Here is a 24875-nt window from a genome sequence, read left to right on the forward strand (position 1 = left end):
AGAGTTGGTTCCAGGACAAAGCTGTGGGATACCCAACTTACCACCCTAGACCATTCTGAGTACATGTTATTTATCACTACCCTTTGCACACGCCCCTGTAGCCAGTTTTCTATCCATGAACAAACCCTATGGTCCATGCCTACCGACCTCAGTTTGTAGATTAAGCATTTGTGGGGCATGGTATTAAATGCTTTTGCAAAATCCAGATACACCACATCCACAGGCCTACGTTTATCCACGTGGCAGTCAACTTCTTCGTAAAATGTTAACAGGCTGGTTTGGCAAGGGCCACGTTTTGTAAACCCAAGCTGATTACTACTAATACTGTTTTCATCAGCATATTCTTGGATATATTCCCTTATAATCCCCTCAAATAGTTTACAAACTATTGATGTTAGACTGACAGGTCCATAGTTTCCAGGAATCTATCTGCCCTTTTCTTTAATCGTACAACACGGGACACAGCCATAGTAATTACTATGTGGGTATAGTCCACCTTCAGGTGCTGGACACTGGCACACCCTAAGCAGGAAGTGGCCTCCCTATATAACCCCTCCCACTACTGGGAGTATCTCAGTTTTTTCGCCATCGTCTAAAGTGTTTGTCACTAGTGAACATGTGCTGTGCTGAGCTCCACTGGAGCAATCCTTGCTGTGGTTAGCTATGCTGCCAGATCCATTCAAAGTGTTTTTAGGCCAAATTGAATGGTGCCCAGGCCTCGTATTTGAAGAAACAAGGTTTTGCTTGTAAACGCTTCTATTTTTAGAGAGCTGGACCCCGGGATCCAGTACTTTTGGTAGTAAGGCCATGAAGTTTTACTGGTGGGGTGCTTTTTACAGGTCCAGGATTGTGGGTTCCCGAGGGTCCCCAGTTCCTGAAGGTTTGTTAATGGAACCCACCTTGAAGGGTGAAGATTGGGTCTGTTGGTTTTACCACATAAAACCCTGCGGCGGGAAAGGTAAGTGAAGTTTTCTACGGAATTTTTTAATTTTCTTATGAAATGTCTCCTTTAACCACTTAAGGACCGCCGCATGGCAATGTACGTCGGTGCAATTGCACCAACAGGCACAAGCACGTACATGTACGTGCTCGCCTTCCAGCGGGTGGGGGGTCCGATCGGACCCCCTCCCGCTGGATGCAGTGGTCCGTTTCGCTGCAGGAGCGACCTGGGATGAGGGGATGGTCGTTGGTTTCTGGCCATCCCCTCTCGATCGCTCCTGGGGAATGAGAAGCTTCCTCCGCTGTGTATAGTAAACACAGGCAGGGGGGAAGTGATGTAATTCTCCTCGGGGCGGTCTTATTGACCGGACTACGAGGAGAACAGTGAAAGTAAGTGTGCACCAACACTACACTGACATGTAGGCACACAAACCCCTCCCCCTGCCAGTCACAGTGTCACTGATTGAATATACACCAACAATATTGCGCAAAAGAAAATAGAAAAATAAGAAGAAATGTGTATGGTTAGCAGCCAGCACGCTAAAACTAGGGATTTTTTAGCTGGAAAATCGGTAAAAAATGTAGTGCAAGCGCTCAACCTATATACACTTCTTGTAGTGCTACAAAGTGATATAAGTTCAAATGTATATATAAAATTACCCAAAGAGAAAAAGTGAATACAATATTATAAAGATACAAAATATAAAAATATATATAGTGACTTATATATGTGTATATATAACAAAAAATAGTGATTAATAGGATATTATATCCCAAAAAGAGAAGACAGTGACTGTGGATATCTGTAAACAATAATCACAGTGATGAAGTCCATAAATGGATATATAGTCCAAAGCAATCGTGCAAAGTGCCAATAGCAGCCAGGGTTCTGTGATATTGTGACCGAAGAAGACAATATTTCACCATGTGACGATCCCACCACCGTATAGGGTGCAGGCTTACCGGATCTATATGACCCTAGCAGACATACGCCTCAGGGGTCAATCAAAGCTTGCGATCCCAAAAAAGGTCTCAAGAATTGGATGTATCAGTCATGTCATATACGATCCCAACAGATCCCAACAGATGGCTAGATGTGGTCAATATTCCTCATGTGCATGTACAAATCCAACAACGACTCATAGGTAGGCATAGAAGATGAGAAGACAGAGCCAACATGGCATAATAACGTTTTTTTTAAAAACTTTAATAAAAATTTTTTACTAAAACTCACATTTCAGGAAGAACAATCAAGCGTGTCAGAGAGATAAAAATGGCAGTAGCGGAGTCCTCCCGACGCGTTTCGACCCACCGGTCATCATCTGGGGTGGACTCACACTACTGTCCTACTGCCTTATATAGGTACTCACACAGTAAAATGATGGCAATCCCCCATGTGTTGTGATTATGCCCACTTCCGGTATGTCCAAGATGGCGGACGGGCGTGCGTTCCACGCCTCGATTAATATGCGTTCCACCCATATATCTACACCATTTGAGCCCAGGAATCACAATTAGAAGTGATGGTAGTTATACTTCCGGTATACGGAAAAATGGCGGCCCGGCGTGCGTTCCACGCCTCGCATAGGATGCGTTTCACCTATTCATATTGATGTGTGAAAAAGAAATATAGACAGAGACCTGTTTAAAATGGTCTCTATGTAAAAAGGGGCCAACATATAAAAGAATTGGGATGTTGTGGGCTTACAAATAAGTAAAAATTGTATCCAAAACCCTTTTTAAGATGGTGGTCGAGAACCGGAAGTGCGCATCCACAAGACCCGGAACCGGAAGTAAATGTACATCACTTCCGGAGCGGGATGGGGATGTAAACAAGACATGAATATAGAAAAATCACTGTCTATTCTCTTATACTGATAAAAAGGTGGCGCTAATGACACCTAATGGCCACTAATGAAATTGCGACTTGATGATACAGAAAGTAAGCCATCAATGCTTCACACTGTGCAAAAAATACATCACGTGCTATAGAATAATAACTTTATGGTCAAAATGACCATATACCATAAAAATGAATGGATATTATTGATAAGATCATTCAAAAAATAAAATTGAAAATAAAAGTATAGATATATAAAATAAATTAAGAACTACTACATAAATGATACCCACGGGTGAAAACCTACCCGATGCCAGACTACAAACATACCCAATACCAGACTACACATTGCTAATGCCTAAAGGTCCTATGAATCATCAATGAACGCATTAATGTCCCACTCCACATTCATACCGAATGGGGAGTGGGACTGAAGTTCATATATCCAAAAAGTTTCAAGCCTGGAGACCCCACGAGTGAGGGGTCCCCCTCTCCAAGGTGGAATGTATTTATCTATCGCGATAAATTGAGTGCCACGTAAGTCATTACTGTGGCATTCCCTATAGTGTTTCGGCACCGTATGCTTGGATAATTTACTTCTAATCAGAGAAATATGTTCGCCGACCCTCGTGGAAAAAGTTCTGGTAGTACGGCCCACATATTGCTTCCCGCAAGGGCATGTTATCAAATAAACCACATATTTAGTTTTGCAAGTGCAAAAACATTTAATTGAATATCTTTTGCCAGTTACTGTAGATGTAAATTCCGAGATTTTTCGTTGTGTCAGTGCATTATGCTGACACACACTACATTTTTTGCACGGGAAATAACCTACCATGTTATGAAAAAAAGTGGGCTGTGTTGGAGGGTTAATGATATTGGGGGCAATTTTACTTTGCAAGGTGGGAGCCCCTCTAAATAGGACATTAGCTCTTTCAGGAAGATTAGGACCCAGTACAGTGTCCTGTCTCAAAACCTCCCAATGTTTACTAAAAATCTGTTTTACCTGCCTATGTTGCATACTAAAGGTAGTTATAAAGGACCATTTAAATTTCTCACTATCATTCCGAGGGGTTTTCACCTGCAGGAGGGTGTCCCTATTTATATTCGAGACTTCCTGTAGTTGTTTTTCTAAAGTCGGTGCATGATACCCCTTATCCAAGAACCGTTGTTTTAAACAGTTTGCCTGATCCACAAAAGTACGATCGTCAGTACAATTACGACGCAGTCTAATAAATTGACTGCGTGGAACGGAAGTAAGCCAACTTTTATGATGGCAGCTATCCATGGCAATATAGCTGTTACGGTCAGTGGACTTAAAGTGAGTTTTGAAACTAAAACCCCCTGAAGTAATTCCAATCTCCAAATCGAGAAATTGGATTCTATCAGTGCTGGTCTGGTAAGTTAATGAGATTCCCCTGTCATTATTATTCAAACCACTGAAGAATTCAAGAAGGGCATCGGGGGTGCCCCCCCATAGGAGGAGGATGTCGTCTATGTACCGGACCCACAAAATCAATGATGGGCTCCGCTGAGCATAGACGACATCCTCCTCCCATTTGGCCATAAAAAGATTGGCCAAACTGGGCGCAAATTTGGCCCCCATGGCCACACCCCTTTGTTGTGAGTAATACTGACCACCAAACCAGAAATAGCTATGGCTAGTGGCAAATTCCAATAATTCTATAATGTAATTACGTTGGCAAGGAACTAGCGTGCGTTCTTGTTCAAGAAAGAAGCGTACCGCTTCTATTCCCTTATCCTGTGGAATACAGGTGTACAGGGATGAGACATCTGCAGTAGCTATAATGCATTGTCCTTGGAACTGTATGCCTTCCAATTTTCTGATGGTATCCCCAGTATCTTGTATATATGAGGGCATCTTTCTCACGAGTGGTTGAAGGTAAAAGTCTATGTATCTACCTATGCGTGCTGTAACCGAATTTATGCCACTTACAATGGGTCTACCGGGGGGAGCTGTTAAGCTCTTGTGGATTTTAGGTAGATAATAGATGGTAGGTATTCTAGGGGATGTAGGGACCAAAAAAGCTTTCTCTTTTTTGTTCAAGATTTTTTGTTCGTAACCTTTATCAACAAGGGCTTTTAATTGTTTTCTGTAAACATTTGTGGGGTTGTTAGGTAATTTCCGATATGTGTCTGGCTCACTCAAGATGTTTGCCATTTCCTCCTCATACTGAGTTTTATCAAGTACAACTATGCCCCCTCCCATTTTTCCGTATACCGGAAGTATAACTACCATCACTTCTAATTGTGATTCCTGGGCTCAAATGGTGTAGATATATGGGTGGAACGCATATTAATCGAGGCGTGGAACGCACGCCCGTCCGCCATCTTGGACATACCGGAAGTGGGCATAATCACAACACATGGGGGATTGCCATCATTTTACTGTGTGAGTACCTATATAAGGCAGTAGGACAGTAGTGTGAGTCCACCCCAGATGATGACCGGTGGGTCGAAACGCGTCGGGAGGACTCCGCTACTGCCATTTTTATCTCTCTGACACGCTTGATTGTTCTTCCTGAAATGTGAGTTTTAGTAAAAAATTTTTATTAAAGTTTTTAAAAAAAACGTTATTATGCCATGTTGGCTCTGTCTTCTCATCTTCTATGCCTACCTATGAGTCGTTGTTGGATTTGTACATGCACATGAGGAATATTGACCACATCTAGCCATCTGTTGGGATCTGTTGGGATCGTATATGACATGACTGATACATCCAATTCTTGAGACCTTTTTTGGGATCGCAAGCTTTGATTGACCCCTGAGGCGTATGTCTGCTAGGGTCATATAGATCCGGTAAGCCTGCACCCTATACGGTGGTGGGATCGTCACATGGTGAAATATTGTCTTCTTCGGTCACAATATCACAGAACCCTGGCTGCTATTGGCACTTTGCACGATTGCTTTGGACTATATATCCATTTATGGACTTCATCACTGTGATTATTGTTTACAGATATCCACAGTCACTGTCTTCTCTTTTTGGGATATAATATCCTATTAATCACTATTTTTTGTTATATATACACATATATAAGTCACTATATATATTTTTATATTTTGTATCTTTATAATATTGTATTCACTTTTTCTCTTTGGGTAATTTTATATATACATTTGAACTTATATCACTTTGTAGCACTACAAGAAGTGTATATAGGTTGAGCGCTTGCACTACATTTTTTACAGTGTCACTGATTGCAGTGATCATTTATTTTCTGATCACTGCATTTAGTGTCAGTTGTGACAGTAAAAACTGTCAGGGCAGTTAGTGTTAGGTCCAGGGTAGCCCCCTACCCCCCCCAATAAAGGTTTAACCCCCTGATTGCCCCTAGAGTTAACCCTTTCACCCCCTTTTGCCAGTGTCACTAAGCAATCGTTTTTCTGATCGCTGCATTAGTGTCACTGGTGCCGCTAAGTAGCTAGTTATTTTTTTAGGTTCACCGCCAGGTTTTTATAGCGCTAGGCACCCCGATATACTACCCAATAATGGTTTTAACCCCCCTGATTGCCCCTAGTTAACCCTTTCACCCCCTTTTGCCAGTGTCACTAAGCGATCATTTTTCTGATCGTTGCATTAGTGTCACTAGTGTCGCTAGGTAGCTAGTTATTTTTTTAGGTTCACCGCCAGGTTTTTATAGCGCTAGGTACCCCGATATACTACTCAATAATGGTTTTAACCCCCTGATTGCCCCTAGTTAACCCTTTCACCAGCGATCACCGTATAAGTGCCACTGGTGACGCTGGTTAGCCAGTTAGTTATTTAGGTTCCCCGTCAGGTTTTTATATAGCGCCAGGGACCCCCATATACTACCTAATAAAGATTTTAACCCCCTGATTGCCCCTAGTTAACCCTTTCACCAGTGATCACCGTATAAGTGTTACGGGTGACTCTGGTTAGTTAGTTTGCTTTTTATAGCATCAGGGCACCCACCATTTATTACCCAATAAAGGTTTAACCCCCTGATCACCCGGCGGGTGATATCAATTAGGTTTTAGGGTCAGGGTCTGTGTCGCCCCAGGCAGCGCTAGGTTAGTGCCAGTACTGCTAACACCCACGCGCAAAGCATAAACCTCCCGTAGTGGTATAGAATCTGAACAGATCAATATCTGACTGATCAGATCTATACTAGCGTCCCCAGCAGTTTAGGGTTCCAAAAAAACGCATTGTTAGCGGGATCAGCCCAGATACCTGCTAGCACCTGCGTTTTGCCCCTCTGCCCAGCCCACCCAAGTGCAGTATCGATCGATCACTGTCACTTACAAAACACTAAACACAAAACTGCAGCCTTCGCAGAGTAAGGCCTGATCCCTGTGATCGCTAACAGTTTTTTTGGTAGCGTTTTATATTTAAATCCTGAAGGCGGTGCTTAGTTTTCGGGGTCCCGTACGCGGCTAGGCTCCCAAAAAGTCCCCCACATGTGGTATCCCTGTACTCGGGGAAGCAGCATAATTTATTTTGGGGTGTAATTTCACTTATGCCCATAGCATGTGTGAGCAATATATCATTTAGTGACAACTTTGTGCAAAAAAATAAAACATTTTAATATTCCTGCAACTTGTGGCAGAATATAAAATATTTCATGGACTCAACGTGCCTCTCAGTAAATAGCTTGGGGTGTCTACTTTCCAAAATGGGGTCATTTGGGGGGGTTTTGTGTTATTTTGGCATTTTATGGCCTTCGAAACTGTGCTAGGTAGTGAGGAGTGAAATCAAAAATTTGCACCCTAAGGCCGCGTACACACGGGCGGATTGTCTGTCCAACTTAGTCCGCTGAACCGTGTTTCAGCGGACAATCCGCTCGTGTGTGGGCTTCAGCGGACTTTTTCAGCGGACTGTCTGACGAACAAAGTCTTACGGAATTTCCGAAATTTTGTCCGTTCAAACTTGGTCTTGTCCGTCCAAACTTGGTTTCAGCGGACAGTCCGCTCGTGTGTAGGCAAGTTGGACGAACTAAGTATGGCGCATGCTCAGAAAGGATTTACACGGCCGAAGGTTGCATTGCAGTGTATAGGACGTCGTTTTTCTAGTCCCGTCGTACGTGCTGTACACGTCATCGCGCACGCTTTCAGCGGACTGTCTGCTCATCGTGTGTGGTCAAGTCTGTTCATGCAAATTTTGAACGGACTGTCTGTCGGATTGTCTGACGAACTTAGTTGGCCAGACAATCCGCCCGTGTGTACGCGGCCTTAGAAATCCTGAAGGCAGTGATTGGTTTTCGGGGTGCCGTACGCGGCTAGACTCCCAAAAAGTCCCAAATATGTGGTATCCCCGTACTCAGGAGAAGCAGCAAAATATATTTTGGGGTGTAATTCCACATATAACTATGGCATGTGTGAGCAATTTAGTGACAACTTTTTGTAAACTTTTTTATTTTTTTTTATTTTTTTTTGTGTCATTATTCAATCACTTGGGACAAAAAAAAATATTCAATGGGCTCAACATTCCCCTCAGCAATTTCCTTGGGGTGTCTACTTTCCAAAATGGGGTCATTTGGGGGGGGGGGGGGGTTGTACTGCCCTGTCATTTTAGCACCTCAAGAAATGAGATAGGCAGTCATAAATTAAAAGCTGTGTAAATTCCAGAAAATGTACGCTATAACCTTTGCGCAAACCAATAAATATACGCTTATTGACAGTTTTTTTTTTTTTAACTAAAGACGTGGCTGAGTAAATTTTGCCCTAAATGTATGACTAAAATTGAGTTTATTCGATTTTTCTTATAACAAAAAGTAGAAAATATCTTTTTTTTTCTCGAAATTTTCGGTCCTTTTCCATTTATATCGCAAAAAAATAAAAATCGCAGAGGCAATCAAATACCATCAAAAGAAAGCTCTATTTGTGGGAAGAAAAGGACGCAAATTTTGTTTGGGTACAACATTGCATGACCACGCAATTACCAGTTAAAGCAGTGCAGTGCGAAATTGTAAAAAGACCTCTGGTGCTTAGGCTGACAATTGGTCCGGGGTTGAAGTGGTTAAAGTAAATGTTATGCCGTTTCCTTTCACCGCCCCTACATGGCGATGGCTTCCAGGAAAGGAGGGGAGGCACGATGCGATGGTGGGGGCGGGGCTTAGCGCGGCGTTGGCGTCCTCCAACACAGGAGTGTGTTTTAAAAAACAAAACAAAAAAAAGAAACTCTATTTATGCTGGCTGCAAAATTGTCGGAGAAACATAAGAGCAAAGAAGAGCATGAAAGAGGTTTTGGTGATACAGGCATTTCCTATTTAACACATTAACTATTTGCATCAGGCTGAGCATTAATAGCAGCAGTAGCTGGACTATTGATCAAGCAGTGGATGCAATTTTTTTTTTCTCTTATATTCACCGCTCCTCTCTTAGCCATTGGGTTGTTATGCCCATTACTAGGAGAATACTAGGCATTAGTTATAATACAACACTCAGAACTCTTTAGTTCCGCCCAGGGGGCGGTCCCTTGGGCAACAACCTTCCAGCCTGCCATGCAGTCATTGGTTTTAATTTGCCTAGTGAAGGAGAAGGTCCTAGGAACATTGCAGGCCCATCCGTCCATGCTTTTTTTCTGCAGAAGCGTGAATTTTGCAAAAGTTGATTGATCCTGTGATCTACTATCAACAGCCGGGTGGGTGACAGGCTGGATACTCTTATCCTTGTAGTCTCCCCAGTCCGGCCATCAAGCGCGTGCAGGCTGCAGCTACGCGCTATGCAGGCCACAACGAAACCTCCAGAGGTGGTCGGTGAGATTTTATGCTCCGGGGCATATATATAACCAGGCTACTGATGTCTGCATCACAGTATGCCGGGCCAGCAGCCACCCTGTACTGATCAGTGAGTGGGTCTGTGATGGAATGTCTCCCAGCTCTTTAGGACTGGTAAGTACAGCTCTCCCTGCCTCGGTGGGGCTGAGCAGTTGGGCATTCCCCGGGAGGTCGATTTGGGGGTCCCTCAGCTCCCTCTCTTCTCTCCCTATCCCTATCTTACCTCCCCCCCTCCCTGTGGGGGGTGCTGCATGTGGCTGCTGAGCGGTGTGTGTGATTCTATGCAGGGGCTCTCCGGGGGGGGGGGCTCTCACCGGGGGGGTTGCGCTGTCTACCTGTGTCCTGGGTCCTGTTCTTCATGCCCCTGGAAGGTGTCTGTGAGGCCATGCTGATGTCCTGCGCAGCGCTGTGCTCACCGCTATTGATTTCTCCCTGTACCTCATGGAGCTGCTTTCGGTGGCCATTTTAGGTGTGGGCAAGGGCAGCATGCTCTCCTGGGCTTCAGCGGCTATTTTCCTGGTGATTTCCTATACAGGACACCGGCGGCCACATTCTTGAAGCCTGAAGACGTTTTTTGGTGCTCCTGTGCTCTCACAGCTATTTTCCCTGTGTTTTATGTCCTTGTGCTGGACGCTGGACAGCCATTTTCTTGAAGCCTGAGCACACTTTAGAGCGGTTTTAGCACCATTTGCAGCTGCTTTCACCCACACAGCACTGTTTCCTCTGCACCTTAGAGCCAACAGGGACTACAGGCACTACCTGCTGAATAGCACAGAACACCTCAGGGTGGTGAGTCCAGCAGGAAAGAGCCCCTCAGCCAGCGGCAGTAAGGAGGGTGGGACTGTCACTGTCCTAAGTCCCCTTCAGGTGCAGACAGGGTAGGGTCAGCATGGCTTCAGAAATTGGTGTTTCTTCCCCCGTAATCCAGGCTATCCTTGCCGACTGCGCAGTGCCCATGGACACCCTGACGACGGTCCTCAATTCGTTCGTTGCCAAGATGGAGGCGGCACGTGGGAAAAAGGGTGCAAAAAAGCGGCCCCTACTTCCACAGACCAGGAAGGCTAAGGAGCCACGCCGTAGGCAATGGCCCTCTTTTTCCACTCACAAACGTCTTTTTTATCCGCCCGGAGCTTCAGCTAAACGTCCCTAGCCCGACAGGACGACCACGTAGGACAAAAACGTCCCTGGAACCACAAGCCTAACAAGCCTGCGAACAAAAGTGCTATCGCTTGAAGGTTTGTCCCCACCCATGTCCCGGGTGGGGGGTCGCCTTTGGGAGTTTGCAGCCCAGTGGTAATCTCGGCTATCCAACCAATGGGTCTGCAATCTGATTTCCGCCGGCTACAAGATAGTTTCTCTCTTGGCCGCCAAACAGATTCTTCCCCTCCAGCATACCCGTATCCCCGGCCCGCTGGGAGGCCCTCTTGGGGGCAGTAAGGGACCTGCTGGGTCGAGGGGTGGTTGTACCGGTTCCGGAATTGGAACATTTCCAGGTATTCTACTCAAATCTGTTTGTAGTTCCCAAGAAGGAAGGGGTACGTCCAATCTTGGACCTAAAAGCCCTCAATCACTTTGTGAAAGTAGTCGCTGCACTCCATCGAGGGGACTCCCTGGCGTCTTTAGACATCCAGGATGCGTACCTGCAAATACCCATATGCCTTCGGCATCAAAAGTTTCTGCGATTTGCAGTCGGTGAAGCTCACTACCAGTTTGTGGCTCTTCCTTTTGGTCTGGCATCAGCCCCCCGAGTCTTTACCAAGGTATTGGCTCCAGTTTTGGCATTGCTGCGGCAACGTGGGGTCGCGATTGTGGGATACCTAGATGATCTCCTCCTGAGGGCATCTTCTGCCTCAGAATTAGAGGAGGATGTGGCGATCACCATGCAGACCCTGCAAGAATTTGGGTGGCTGTTGAACCTAAAGAAGTCAGTGATTGTACCGACCCAGCGTCTGGAGTACTTGGGCTTGCTGCTGGACTCCAAGGAAGTGAGAGTGTTTCTCCCTTCAGACAAACTTCAGACTTTCAGATCCGCAGTAAAACTGCCGATTAACTGCAAGTGGTCGTCGCTCCACTTCTGCATGCGAGTCCTGGGGCTCATGGTAGCCTCCTTCAAGGCAGTACCATATGCCCAGTTCCACACCAGAGTCCTGCAGAAGGAGATTTTAACAAAATCTCAGTTGTCCCTGGATTGACAGATCCAGGTGAGCCAGTCAGTCAGAGATTCACTGATCTGGTGGCTGTGGTCCCCGGTGATTCAGTCCGTGAAGTCGTTCCTACCTCTGAAGTGGACAGTGATCACAATGGAGTGGAGTGATGGGGGTTCAGATGGCTCAGGGCCTCTGGTCAGCGTAAGAATCCAAGTTGCCGATCAATCTGCTCGAGCTAAGAGTGATCAGGCTGTGCCTCTCCACATGGTCGATGAGACTTCACGGGCGTCCGATCAGGATCCAGTCAGACAACGCCATCGCTGTGGCATACGTTAATCATCAGGGGGGAACAAGAAGCACAGCCGCCACACAGGAAGTCTCTCGCATACTTCGTTGGGCACAGCGAAACGTACCGGCCCTGTCGGCCATTTTCATCCCGGGAGTGGAGAACTGACAGGCAGACTATCTGAGTCGCCAGATGCTGCACCCAGGAGAATGGGCGTTGCATCCAGAGATATTCAGGCTACTGTGCCTGAGTTGGGGCACACCAAACGTGGATCTTCTGGCCTCCCATCTCAATCAGAAGGTGCCGAGATTCGTGTCCAGGACGAGATCCGCGGGCAGGTGCGTCAGACGTGCTGGTGGCTCCTCCACCGCCATTTGAAAATATCAAGGAGATTCTCCTGTTGACTCTTCCCCAGAAAGTGGTCTTTCTAGTGGCCATCACATCGGCCAGGAGGGTTTCGGAACTGGCGGCTTTGTCCTGCAAGTCGCCCTATCTGGTTATCCACAAGGATAAGGTGGTGTTGCGTCAGCAACTGTCTTTTCTGCCGAAAATAGCCTCGGCTTTTCATATCAATGAGGACATTGTGTTACCATCTCTGTGTCCTAAGCTGAAACACCCTAAGGAGGTGGCCCTTCATGCTCTGGACGTGGTTCGTGCTTTTAAGGTGTATTTGTCTGCCACTGCTCCCTTTCAAAAGTCAGACTCATTGTTTCCATGGCTGGTCCAAAGAAAGGCATGGCGGTCTTATCGGCCACCATTTCCAGGTGGATCAGACAGATTGTAGTGCAAGCCTAAGCCTTGAAAGGGCAGGTGCCGCCCTTTCTGGTCACGGCCCACTCCACAAGGGCAATCAGAACGTCTTGGGCCTTCGGACACCAAGCGTCTGTCGCGCAGGTGTGTAGAGTGTAAAGCAGTGACCTGGTCGTCTGTCCATACGTTTATCAAGTTCTACAAGGTAGACGTCAGTGCATCGGCTGATGCCTGTTTTGGCCGCAAAGTTTTGCAGGCGGCCGTATAGTTGCAATTGAATATACAATATTTTTTTATTTTTCCTTGTTTTTCTATAAAAACGCAGTACCGTTAAGTTAATGTGCTGTTGCATTACATTCCGCAGCTTTTGGTGCAGTTGTGGGTAGTCACTCCTGTTGAGGGCACCCTGGTTTTGTGGTGGATTTCTCCACGCCCTGTTGTTTTTTTTGTGGGTAAAGTTTCACTAGTTCCCACTTGCCACGGTGGATGGAGTTTCTATGCTGTTTTCCCACCCCTCATTTGGCACTGCTTGGGGACGTCCTAATGGCTAAGAGAGGAGCTGTGTCGGTAGGTGAATATAAGAGAAAATAGGATTTTTTTGTGCTCACCGTAAAATCCTTTTCTCTGTAATTCACCGACTGACGCAGCACCCGCCCCTCCTTTTTCTCTTTACGTTATATTGCTTGTTGACGTACTGATGACTGCATGGCAGGCTGGAGGGTTGTTGCCCAAGAGTTGTGAGTGTTGTATTTCAACTAATGGCTAGTATTCTCCTAGTAATTTGCATAACAACCCAATGGCTAAGAGAGGAACTGTCGGTCGGTGAATTACAGAGAAAAGGATTTTACGGTATGCACAAAAAATCCAAATTTTTTCTGGTAGTATCTCTGCTTTGTGCATCGGGCTATGGTCAGAAGGGGGGGGGGGGTTGAAACACCCCCAAAAAAGAGCTAAAAGGGTCTCCCTCAAGCCCTGGAAAGCCTACTCATCTCTACAAATGGCATCCTCCCCTGTGAGTGGGTGGCTGGTCAGAGTGACCATCAGGGCCATTAAATGTCTGCAACTGTTTTTAACACTGCAGCACCTGTTTATTTTATGATAAAAAAAAGCTTAGCGACGTTAATCGCATCCCAGTGTGGGTAAAAATGCAACAGGTCCTCTTCCATTACCCAGGGCCCTCAAACTGAGGAACTAGGGGCAGGAGAGGGCAAATTCCCTCAGGGGACAGTGGTGAGGCTGATAACTCCTCTTCTGAGGTGTCAAATGCGGGAGAATCAGCTGTTACAATCTTAAGATTGATGATGCAATTTCTCGCTGAATGATCGCTCCACATTTATGTACCCTTAACTGAGTGTTTGGGTTCACTAAAGTCCCCTCAAGCCGTGCATGCCTTTTCCTGTCCATTCATTGCTGGAAGAGCTTTTTTGTATATGAGAGGCTCACCCAGATAAGCATTTTTTTTTCTCCTTCCTAAAAAGTTTTCTTACTTTATCCTATGGTGGAGGAAATTCACTAAGTAGGGTATACAGCAATTAACGCTTCTATATCCTTTGTGAATAATGCCGCGTACACACGAGCGGACTGTATGGCATACTTAGTTCGTCATACAATCCGACGGACAGTCCGTCGTACTTTCCACTGAATGGACTTGACCACACACGGATGCACAAACAGTCCGTCGAAAGCTTGCGCGATGACGTGTACAGCACGTACGACGGGACTAGAAATAGGAAGTCCAAGACACAGCAAAGCACCCTTCCGCCGTGTAAATCCTTTCTGGGCATGCGCCATTCTTAGTCCGTCGAACTAGCATACCGACGACCGTACTGTCCGCTGAAACCAAAGTACGACGGACAGAATTTCTAAAAAACCGAAATACTTAGTACGCCGGACTGCACGCTGAAAAAGTCCGCTGAAGCCCACACACGAGCGGATTGTCCGCTGAAATGTGTTTCGACGGACTAAGTACGCCATACAGTCCGCTCGTGTGTACGCGGCATAAGTTTGACTTGTCCGGCAGACAATGCTCAAATGCTTAGGGATCCAGCGGATAAAAAGGTGGAATTCCTATTGAAAAAAAACACAAACTTTTTTTTTCTCTGGCAGATTGAGTGTCTCAGCCTGCACTGACAGTAATTGCTTAATCATTGAGAGACCAGTTTAAACAGGTGTTGAAGGTTATCCTTCTTAGCATAATGCATCCAAAGAAATTGTAGTGGAAAGCACCCCTTTTACCATTTAGGAAAAGGAATAAATGTATTTTCGTTTTAAAGCTCATCTCCTGTGCCAGAGGCATCAGCCTCCAGGCAGTTATGGCGGCTTCCACCGTCAGGTTCAATCGAATAGGGGGAATTCTTCCACAGTTTTCAAGGATCTGCTATCTCATTTGTGAATACTGGTGGTTAATGGGCAAGGTCATTTCTGATCTGAGCCACTTTTCTTGGACAGTTGGCTCTTCCAGGACTGTTCCCCAACCTAAACAAAAAAGGTTGGCATGTGTTGTTACCACTTCCCTGGTAACTAAAGGAAGGATTTTCCCCTTAGTAGATGTTTGGATATTAACCATAAACTGAGGCTCTGGCGTACTTAGCTTACAGCACCTGGAATTTCCATGTGATCTCTCATCTGGGTACTAACCAGGCCCAAACCTGCTTAGCCTCCAAGATTAGACAGATCGGGTGCTATCAGGATGATGTGGCCGTAAGCTTTGGAGTCGGACACATTGGCAATGTAGAGTTTGAACACCTTTGTTCCAAGCCGATAGGATACTGTTTTGCAGCAGTCTCGAATTAAATTGAGCATAAGGAAGGGCCTTGAATGAAGCCACCATCTTTCCCAACAACCTCATGCAAAGTTGAATAGAAGAAATTCATCTTGCTTCGACCACCTAAATCAGTTCCTCTATGGCACTGATCTTTGAATACCCTTTTCTGGGTGTACTTTACTTATGATCGGACCCAAGAATTTTAGTCTTCTTCATGGTTTTAAAGAAGATTTCTCCTAGGCTGAGAATCCAACCTAGATATTTCTGGTAGTTAAATGTGGTGACCATACTTTGGTCTAAGTGGGCTACCGAATTCTTCTGCAGTTCTCAAGGATCTGGTATATCCTTTGTGAATACGTTTGACTTGTCCGGCAGACAATGCTCAAATGCTTAGGGATCCAACAGATAAAAAGGTAAAAAACAAACTTTTTTTTTCTCTGGCAGATTGAGTGTCTCAGCCTGCGCTGACAGTAATTGCTTAATCATTGAGAGACCAGTTTAAACAGGTGTTGAAGGTTATCCTGCTCAGCAGGCCCAGGAGGCAGCTTTATGTTTGCAATAGTTGCTATAAGAGATTCTATCCTTCAGGCCTTGCACCTTTCACTAAGCGCCTTGTAAGAAGCTCCTGGCTAGTCTTCCTTTTTGCATTGAAGCCGCTATTTAGGGATGTTTTGGATAATGCATCCAAAGAAATTGGTCGACTACGAAAATACGGCGACGTGCGGGAAAGCTTTCGACGCATCACGCACTTCTCAATGGCGGTAAATGGCGGTAATGGTGGTGGCTGCTGCTCCTCCTGCTCCCGGGAATGGGGGAAAAAAGTTCCGGTGCAGCACGAAAAGCCAGACCACGACTTTCAAAAGCATGAGAATTCTTTAAACAGGGGCCAGATAAAATGGTCCTTTGTTCCCTCTGCAAAACCGAAATGGCGTACCACGGCAGCACTACTGCGCTGCACGAGCACCTCAGAAAAAAACATCCTGGCGCTGTACGGCCTCAAACGGACGAGCCATCTTTGTAAGCACTTACTAATATTTTTTTAGTTTTGAGAGACAATGGGAGTAATTTGTGGTCAATTAATATATGCTGCTACTTCTAGTAATTATTACGGATGATACATCATTATTAGTGCATGCTCAGGGGGTACATATTTGTTGCTGTGCTGTGCTTTGCTAATTTCTTTTTTGTAGTTGCCATCTCATGTTTTTTTTTAAATGTTTCACAAGGCACTTTTTGCACTGCAGCCCTCAGTGGCTTGCTGATCTGGGGATCCCTCTGGGCATGGTTGTCATTGACAACTAACTGCAATGTATGACCAGCACACCTGAGAGAAGAGATGCCATGCTTTTCTTCCAAAATACATAGAGCAGAAACAATATAATATTAATTTATTGCAGACATTTACTACCCTACCCGTACTCTCTTTGAAATACACAGTACAACTACATTATTAGCATTGAGCATTCATGTTGGTTAAACTTGATTCAAGTTCCTAAATGTTAATTATTATTGTGTGTGTGTTTTTTTGTTTTTTTCTCAGCAAGAGGCAAAGCTGTGTACAGGAGTTCTTCTTCCATAAAAAGGATGTCACTGTTTGCACACCCCAAATGGCCGTTGCATATACCAATAGCATACTCAACATGATTGTAAAAGATATGAGACCTCTTTCTATTGTAGACAGTCAAGGATTTTGTGAGATGATCAACACGTTTTACCCAGGATATGCGCTTCCCTCCAGGTCCCATTTCACTAAGCTGATGGAGAATAAATATGAGGAGAATTTTGAAAGATTGAAATCGTCACTCAAAGATGTGAAATCAAAAATGGCTCTCACCACAGACGCATGGACCAGTATTGCCACAGAGGCATACTTGGGTGTCACAAGACACCTTATCAATGAAGACTGGAATCTTACATCGTACAATCTGACCACTATGCCACTTGAAGATCGGCACACAGCTGAAAACATTGCTAACTGGGTAGAAAAAGCAGCTGAAAAGTCTGAGATATCCATGGCCAATGTAAATGTAGTTGTCCATGATAACACTGCAAATGTTGTCGCTGCTCTGCGTATTTTGGAAGATAAGCATGGCATCTCTTCTCTCAGGTGTGCTGTTCATACATTGCAGTTAGTTGTCAACCATGCCCTGAGGGATTCCCAGATCAGCAAGACCCTGAGGGCTGCAAAGGGCCTTGTGAAACATAAAAAAAAAAGTGATCTGGCCACTACAAAGCTTAAAGCAAAGCAGCAACAAATGGGTACCCCTGAGCATGCACTAATAAATGATGTATCCATAAGATGGAACAGTACTTTACACATGATCAGCCGCCTGCTTGAACAGAGTTGGCCTGGCCTGTGACTGCAACGCTTTCCGATCCTGATTTCACACCACGAGGGAAGCGCTTCCTGGATTTAAAACATGATCAGTGGAGCTTACTTGAGGAAGTGGAACAAGTCCTGAAGCCATTTGAGTGTGCTACTGTTTTCTTGAGTGGAGAGTCCTATGTGACTGCTTCTGCTCTACCTCCTCTGGTAAAGGGCCTCCAGAAATCCATACAGAGCACAATTTGCGAGACAGCAGCAGTCAAGGCTTTCCAAAATGTTGCTGCACAGGAGATGACATCAAGATGGGAGCGGGAAACTAAATTCAGAGATGATGGTGGAGAAAATTATGTCTTATTGCAGCAGCCCTGGACCCCAGATTCGGCGAACTAAAATTCCTGCCAGCAGAGAACAGTTTAAAAGTTCACCTCAAGGTCCAAGCTCTTGCTCTTGAAGTGTAAAGAAGATATGAGGAAGAGCAAACGCAACATCGATGTGAGGAACAATAGTCAGCCACTGCAGACATTACATTTTCTGAGAAGAGGCAAGTGTCTCTGTTAGACACTTTGCTCTGTTCTTCAGATTCAGATGACCACCACAGTAATGGCGAGGATGACATGACTGGTCACATCCAAGATCAAGAAACCCACAGTGAAGTTGTGAGGAATGAGATACACATTTATTTCAGTGAGCAGGCTATTCCAAAGGAAGAAAATCTGCTAAAATGGTGGAAGGAAAATGAAGAGGTTTCCCATCTTGGCCATGCTGGCAAAGAGTTACTTGTCTGTGCCTGCAACATCAGCCCCATCTGAAAGGCTCTTCTCAGTTGCTGGCAACATTGTGACAAAAAAAAGAGCAAGCCTAACATCAGAGCATGTCGATATGCTAACCTTCCTCCATTGCAATGCTAAAATATAGCATTGCAATGGAGTAAGTAACACAGGCCCCCAACCTTTTGCACTCATACACTGTTCTTGTTGGGCTGTATTAGTGCATTTATGTTGAGATGGCTCATGGCTGCCTTCAGTGTATTGGCCATTATTTTTGCACAGGCTCAGTGTTGAGCAGTGCTTTTGTTGGGCTTGGTTCCTTACTTCCTTCCTTGAAAACTGTTACCTCCTCAGGTATGTTTTACATTACAATAACAAGTAACACACCACAAAAATACTGCTCAATCGACTCTACGATAACACTATGCAAGTAATAATGATTACAATTACATAGTGTTATTGTATGTTTACCAGCATTTTTGTGGTATTAAACAACAACACTTTAGGTCAAGAGGCATAATGCCATATCAATTCTGCCTAACACTTTGCAAAAGATGCATTCTGAAGGCATTATGTGTGGGTGAGTAGTAAGGTTACCACACAATGCCTTCTGAATGTATCTTTTGCAAAGTGTTAGCCAGAATTTATATGGCATTTTCATGCCTCATGCCCTAAAGCGTTACCTTTTATTTTTTGGCACTTGTGTTTTTGCACACACAGTGTTGAGCAGCAGTTCACAGCAGCAGTACTTTTGTTGGATATGGCTCCTTCTTGAAAACTGTTACCTCCTCAGGTATGTTTTACATTAAAATTACAAGTAACACACCACAAAAATACTGCTCAATCAACACTCTACAATAACACTATGTAATGAATGATTACAATTACATAGTGTTATTGTATGTTGACCAGCATTTTTGTGGTGTTACTTTATAAACCACAACACTTTAGGTCAAGAGGCATAATGCCATATATTATAAATTCTGCCTAACACTTTGCAAAAGATGCATTCTGAAGGCATTATGTGCGGTTGAGTAGTAAGGTTACCACATAATTTATATGGCATTTTCATGCCTCATGCCCTAAAGCGTTACCTTTTGGCACTTTATTTTTGTATATTATGTCTTTCATGTGTTTTGTACACAGTGTTGAGCAGCAGTGCTTTTGTAGCATTTTTATATGACATTTTTTAATGCTTCTGGCTCCAGAGGACGTCGTAGTGACGAAACGCGTAGGGCGTGGCCACGTTGTGTGCACTTGTTTGAGACGAACGGCTGAGTTTTTCCATACGCATATGCTTTTAATATTAAATATGAGTAGTTTTTTAATACCAATAAACGAACGATTTGGTTAAGAATGTATTACACTATGGATATGTCTTTCCTCATATATAATTAACGTTGGATACCATACGGACGGAATAACGAAGCTTCCCCCAGTGCACCAGCAGCAGCCAGAGAGCGACACAGTGGCTTACATTGTGAAGGTCCATCCAGCCCCACAGGGGCATTAACTCTGGTGAGAGCATTTACATACTATAGCACTGAGTGGCGCACCGGGGATGAAGTTCTCTAATTGAAAACCCGCACTATTTGCACGAGTGAATCAAATATTCCCTATTGACTTTATGCATCAATTACAACAATAATCTGAAGAGGCAGTATTATTAAGCCAAATATTAACTTTGGACTTACATTGGACACAGATGCGTCTCCATGCGATTATTGGTTGAAAATATTTCAGACCCCTGGTTGTTTTGATCCTTAGTTGTTGTTTTTTGCACATAGTTTGCGTCTTCATGCGATTTTTTTGGTTGAATTATTTCTGATCCCTGGTTGTTCTGATCCTTAGTTGCTTTTTTGCACATCTTTTTTTTTGCACATGTTTGCACAGTCTGTTCTGAACTAGCACATTGTTGAATATTAACAATATTTCCACCATTTTTGCATACCTAAATGAATGTTTACATGTTTTTAGTACCCACCCATAGTAGGTTGATACGTATAAGATAATTCAATACCCACTTTGGTTTTAATTAGGACGGAACACGAATGTTGACTCCACATTGATCACACACAATTTTTTTAGGATAAAATTATTTTAGGAAATCTATGCACGTTACCACCATCAGTTTTTTCTTTCCATATAAAAAATAAACACCAGGTCTTGATGATAGGTTAACTCATCACATCACTGATAGGGTTTAGCGCCATAACCTTTTTATTTTACACTTTTCATTTCCCTCTCCTCCCTATTAAGGAAGTGAGGGCTTCAGGCACAGGCAGCTCCAACCCAGTATATTTTCTTTTCTCTCTTCACTTTTTATTAATTTTATTTCACATATTTATATCACATTGGAGATCTGATTTTTCCATAGCGCGACTTTAGTTATTCATTTATCTGAATTAATGGCAATGCCATTATTCGTGCCTGATGCTAAAGTGTTTACATTTTATTTTTGGCACTTTTTTATACTGTAAAAACTTTACCACATTGAAGTACTTTTTGGAGAAAATGTAATAAAAGTTGAAATATTATATTAGAAGTTGTACGTATCATTTTTTTGTAAAGTTATCCTAGGGATTATTATCTAATCACAAAAAGAACACACTAGATTCATTAAAAAAAATAAAATAAAAAAATAATCGGATAGTCGTTGACTAATCAAAAAAATAATCGATAGATTAGTGGACAGACAAATTAATCGTTAGTTGCAGCTCTAGAAAGTACCCCTTTTACCATTTAAGAAAAGGAATAACTGTATTTTCGTTTTAAAGCTCATCTCCCTCCAGGCAGTTACGGCAGCTTCCACCGTCAGGTTCAATCGAATAGTGGCAATTCTTCTGCAGTCCTCAAGGATCTGGCAGGAAGAGCGTCAAGATGAATGGGGGACTTCCTCAATAGCTCCAGGGTACAAACTGGAGTTCCAAGAGTTCCCATCGCCTCGTTTTCTCAGATGAAACTTTCTAAGGATCCAGAGAAAAAGAAAAAAGTGATCATGGGGTTCCCCATGTAAGAACAAAGGTTGGGATTGATTCAAACCTTCACAGTCCCAAATCTGAATGAACATTCTGGATCTCCAAAAATTGAAATTCATTTTGTCAATATAACCATTCTTTTTCGTATGGAGTCAATCCAAATGAGTTATCCCTATCCTACGAAGATGAGAACTTCTGGCGTCAATTGACATCAAAGATGTATACCTCCATATGCCTATTTCCTCGCTCACTAGTAATCTTAGTTACCGGGGAAGTGGTAACAACATATGCCAACCTTTTTTGTTTAGGTTGGGAAGAGCCAACTGTCCAAGAGAAGTGGCTCAGATCAGAAATGACCTTGCCCATTAACCACTTAAGACCCGAACCATTTGGCTGCCCAAAGACCAGAGCACTTTTTGCAATTTGGCATTGCGTCGCTTTAACTGACATTCGTGCGGTCGTGCGACGTTGCTCCGGTTTATCTGTTTTTTTTTCATCTAAACCAGGATATTGTTCTACCTTCATTTTTACAGAACCCTGTTCTATGGAAGAAAAATCACTACGTTCTCTTAATGTGGTGAGAGCAGTCAAAGTCTAATTAAAAGCTACTGCTCAGATTCGGAAATTATGTTTTGTTCGTGTTGCCTGAAGCTCCTAAGAGGACAGGCAGCATCAAAATCGACTTTCTAAATGGATTCTACAAGTAATTGTTCAAGCTTATGGTTTAAAGATGTAGTTCTACCCTCTCAAGTCAAAGCACACTCCTCTAGGGCTGTTAGTGCTTTGTGGGCAGTGCATCACCAAGCTTCCATGGCTCAATTCTGAAGGCCGCGACTTGGTCTTCAATCCATACATTTACCAGGTTCTATCTGGTGAATATAAAGACATGATGATATCGCCTTTGGGCGTAGTGTATAAATTCTTTGATCTCATGGTGCCTTACTTTGGTTATGTCTCTCTCCCCTCAGTTGGCATTGCTGTAGGACATCCCACATAGTAATTACTATGGCTCTGTGTCCCGTGATGTACGATTAAAGAAAATAGGATTTTTATAACAGCTTACCTGTAAAATCCTTTTCTTTTGAAGTACATCAGAGGTCCTGCCCCTCTTTTTAGTATACACATGTATTGATTTGCTACAAAACTGAGATACTCCCAGTAGTGGGAGGGGTTATATAGGGAGGCAACTTCCTGTTTAGGGTATGCCAGAGTCCAGCACCTGAAGGTGGACTATAACCCACATAGTAATTACTATGGCTCTGTGTTCCCGTGATGTACTTCAAAAGAAAAGGATTTTACAGGTAAGCTGTTATAAAATTCCTATTTATTTTTTGAATATTGGTATCGCATGGGCTTTTTGGCAATCAGCTGGTACTATTCCTGTCAGTGTGCTGTCCATAAATATTAGGAATAGTGGTCTGACAATGACCTGGCTGATTCTTTGGGGACGGGTGTAAGCCATTCGGTCCTGGTGATTTGTGTGTGTTAAGCTTTTCTAGTTTTTCCTGGACACCCACTACTGTTAGTAAAACGTCACAGGATGTAACCTTGTGACTAACTATACAGTCATGGTTGTTATACCCCTCCTTTTCCTGGGTAAAAACTGAGAAGGCAACTGTACTAAATGCTTTATTCTCTTCATTGTCATCTGTAACCAAATTCCCTTCCCTTCATCATCCTTTATGGGGCTTATGTGTTATGGGTTCTGACCTGGAGTTTTTACTGTTGAGATATTTAAAAGAACCATGTAAAAATAAAAGATAAAGATAAAATAAATAAGAAAAAAAAATATTTTAAATGCGCCCCGTCCTGCCGAGCTCTCGTGCAGAAGTGAACGCATACGTGAGTAGCCCCTGCATATGAAAACGGTGTTCAAACCACACATGTGAGGTATCGCTGTGATTGGTAGAGCGAGAGCATTAATTCTAGCCCTAGATCTCTTTTAACTCAAAACGTCCAACCCGTAGAAATTTTTAAGGGTAAATGTTTGTCGGCATTCCATGAGCGGGTGCAATTTTGAAGCATGACATGTTTGGTATCAATTTACTTGGCGTAACATTATCTTTCACAATATAAAAAAAATTGGGCTAACTTTACTGTTGTCTTATTTTTTTAAATGAAAAAAGTGTATTTTCTTTTTTTAAAGTGCGCTTGTAAGACCGCTGCACAAATACGTGTGACAAAGTATTGCAAGGACTGCCATTTTATTCTCTAGGGTGTTAGAAAAAAAGTGTAATGTTTGGGAGCTCCAAGTAATTTTCTAGCAAAAAAATAAGTTTTTAACTTGTAAACAACATATCTCAAAAAGAGGCTCGGTCCTTAAGTGGTTAAAGGCACCAGTTTAAAAAAAAAAAAGTATTCCAAAAACACTGATTTTGACGTTTGGAATACTTTGAAGTGCAGAGGAGGGGTTTGGGTTCTTATAGACCCCCGATCTCTCCATAAAAAGTACTTCTCACATGTCTATTACTGTCACAAGGGATGTTTACATTCCATGGGACAGCAATAACCATGATCAAAAAAAATTACAGTGTAAAAAAATGTTTTTAAATGTAAAAAATATCAGCAGGACAGGTGGCCAAAATATCGGTATCATATCAGCACCGAAAAAACGCTATCGGTCGATCCCTAGTAATGTAGCAGTATATTTTTTTGGCCAAAATGTATAAAGAGAAATTACTAATTTGCAAAATTTTATAACGGACACAATGAAAAATGCTTTCTTTTCCAAAATTTTTATTTATTTTTTTCATTGAAAGCACAAAAAAAAAAACACAGTGGGGATTAAATACCACCAAAAGAAAGCTCTATTTGTGTGGAAAAAAAAAGTACAAAATTGCATATGAGTACAGTGTTGCATAACGTAATTGTCATTCAAAATGTGAGGGTGCTGAAAGCTGAAAATTGGCCCTGTTAGGAAGGGGGTATAAGTGCCCATTGGGCAAGTGGTTAAAAACACACTGGAAATGTTTGTACCCAGTTGCAGAAGCATGCAGTGGGTGCTTTGCTGGCTCCGTGGGAGTACACTCAGATCTCTATGCCTTTCCTTCCCTGAAATGTTATAACAGGGCTGGTTTTCAAGATGGAGATGAAGGCATTCCAGTGATCCTCATTGCTCCAGTTGAGCCTAGGTGGATGTGGTACACTGATCTGGTAAGGCTTCTACCGTAGCAAATGCACCATGAGCCCTTCCAGACTGCCTGGATCTCCTGTCCCATGGGCCGTTTTGCCATCCTGCTTCTCGGTTGGTAACTTTAAGAGCATGGATGTTGAAGCCCAGGTTCTGAAGGACAGGGCATCTTAAGTCGGAGTAGACA

General features: G+C 43.5%; 1 protein-coding gene and 1 pseudogene across 1 annotated transcript in view; one reads left to right on the top strand and one right to left on the bottom strand.

The window, feature by feature from the left end:
- LOC143975899 (piRNA biogenesis protein EXD1-like) overlaps positions 1-24875 on the top strand; it is a 174148-nt gene that overhangs the window by 114595 nt on the left and 34678 nt on the right. The window lies entirely within an intron of this gene.
- Positions 15312-15429, bottom strand: LOC143979527 (5S ribosomal RNA; annotated as a pseudogene).

The sequence above is a fragment of the Lithobates pipiens genome, unplaced genomic scaffold (assembly GCF_037356315.1).
Source record: "Lithobates pipiens isolate NorthernLeopardFrog02 unplaced genomic scaffold, aLitPip1_a1.2 Scaffold_13, whole genome shotgun sequence".
Lineage (NCBI taxonomy): Eukaryota > Metazoa > Chordata > Amphibia > Anura > Ranidae > Lithobates > Lithobates pipiens.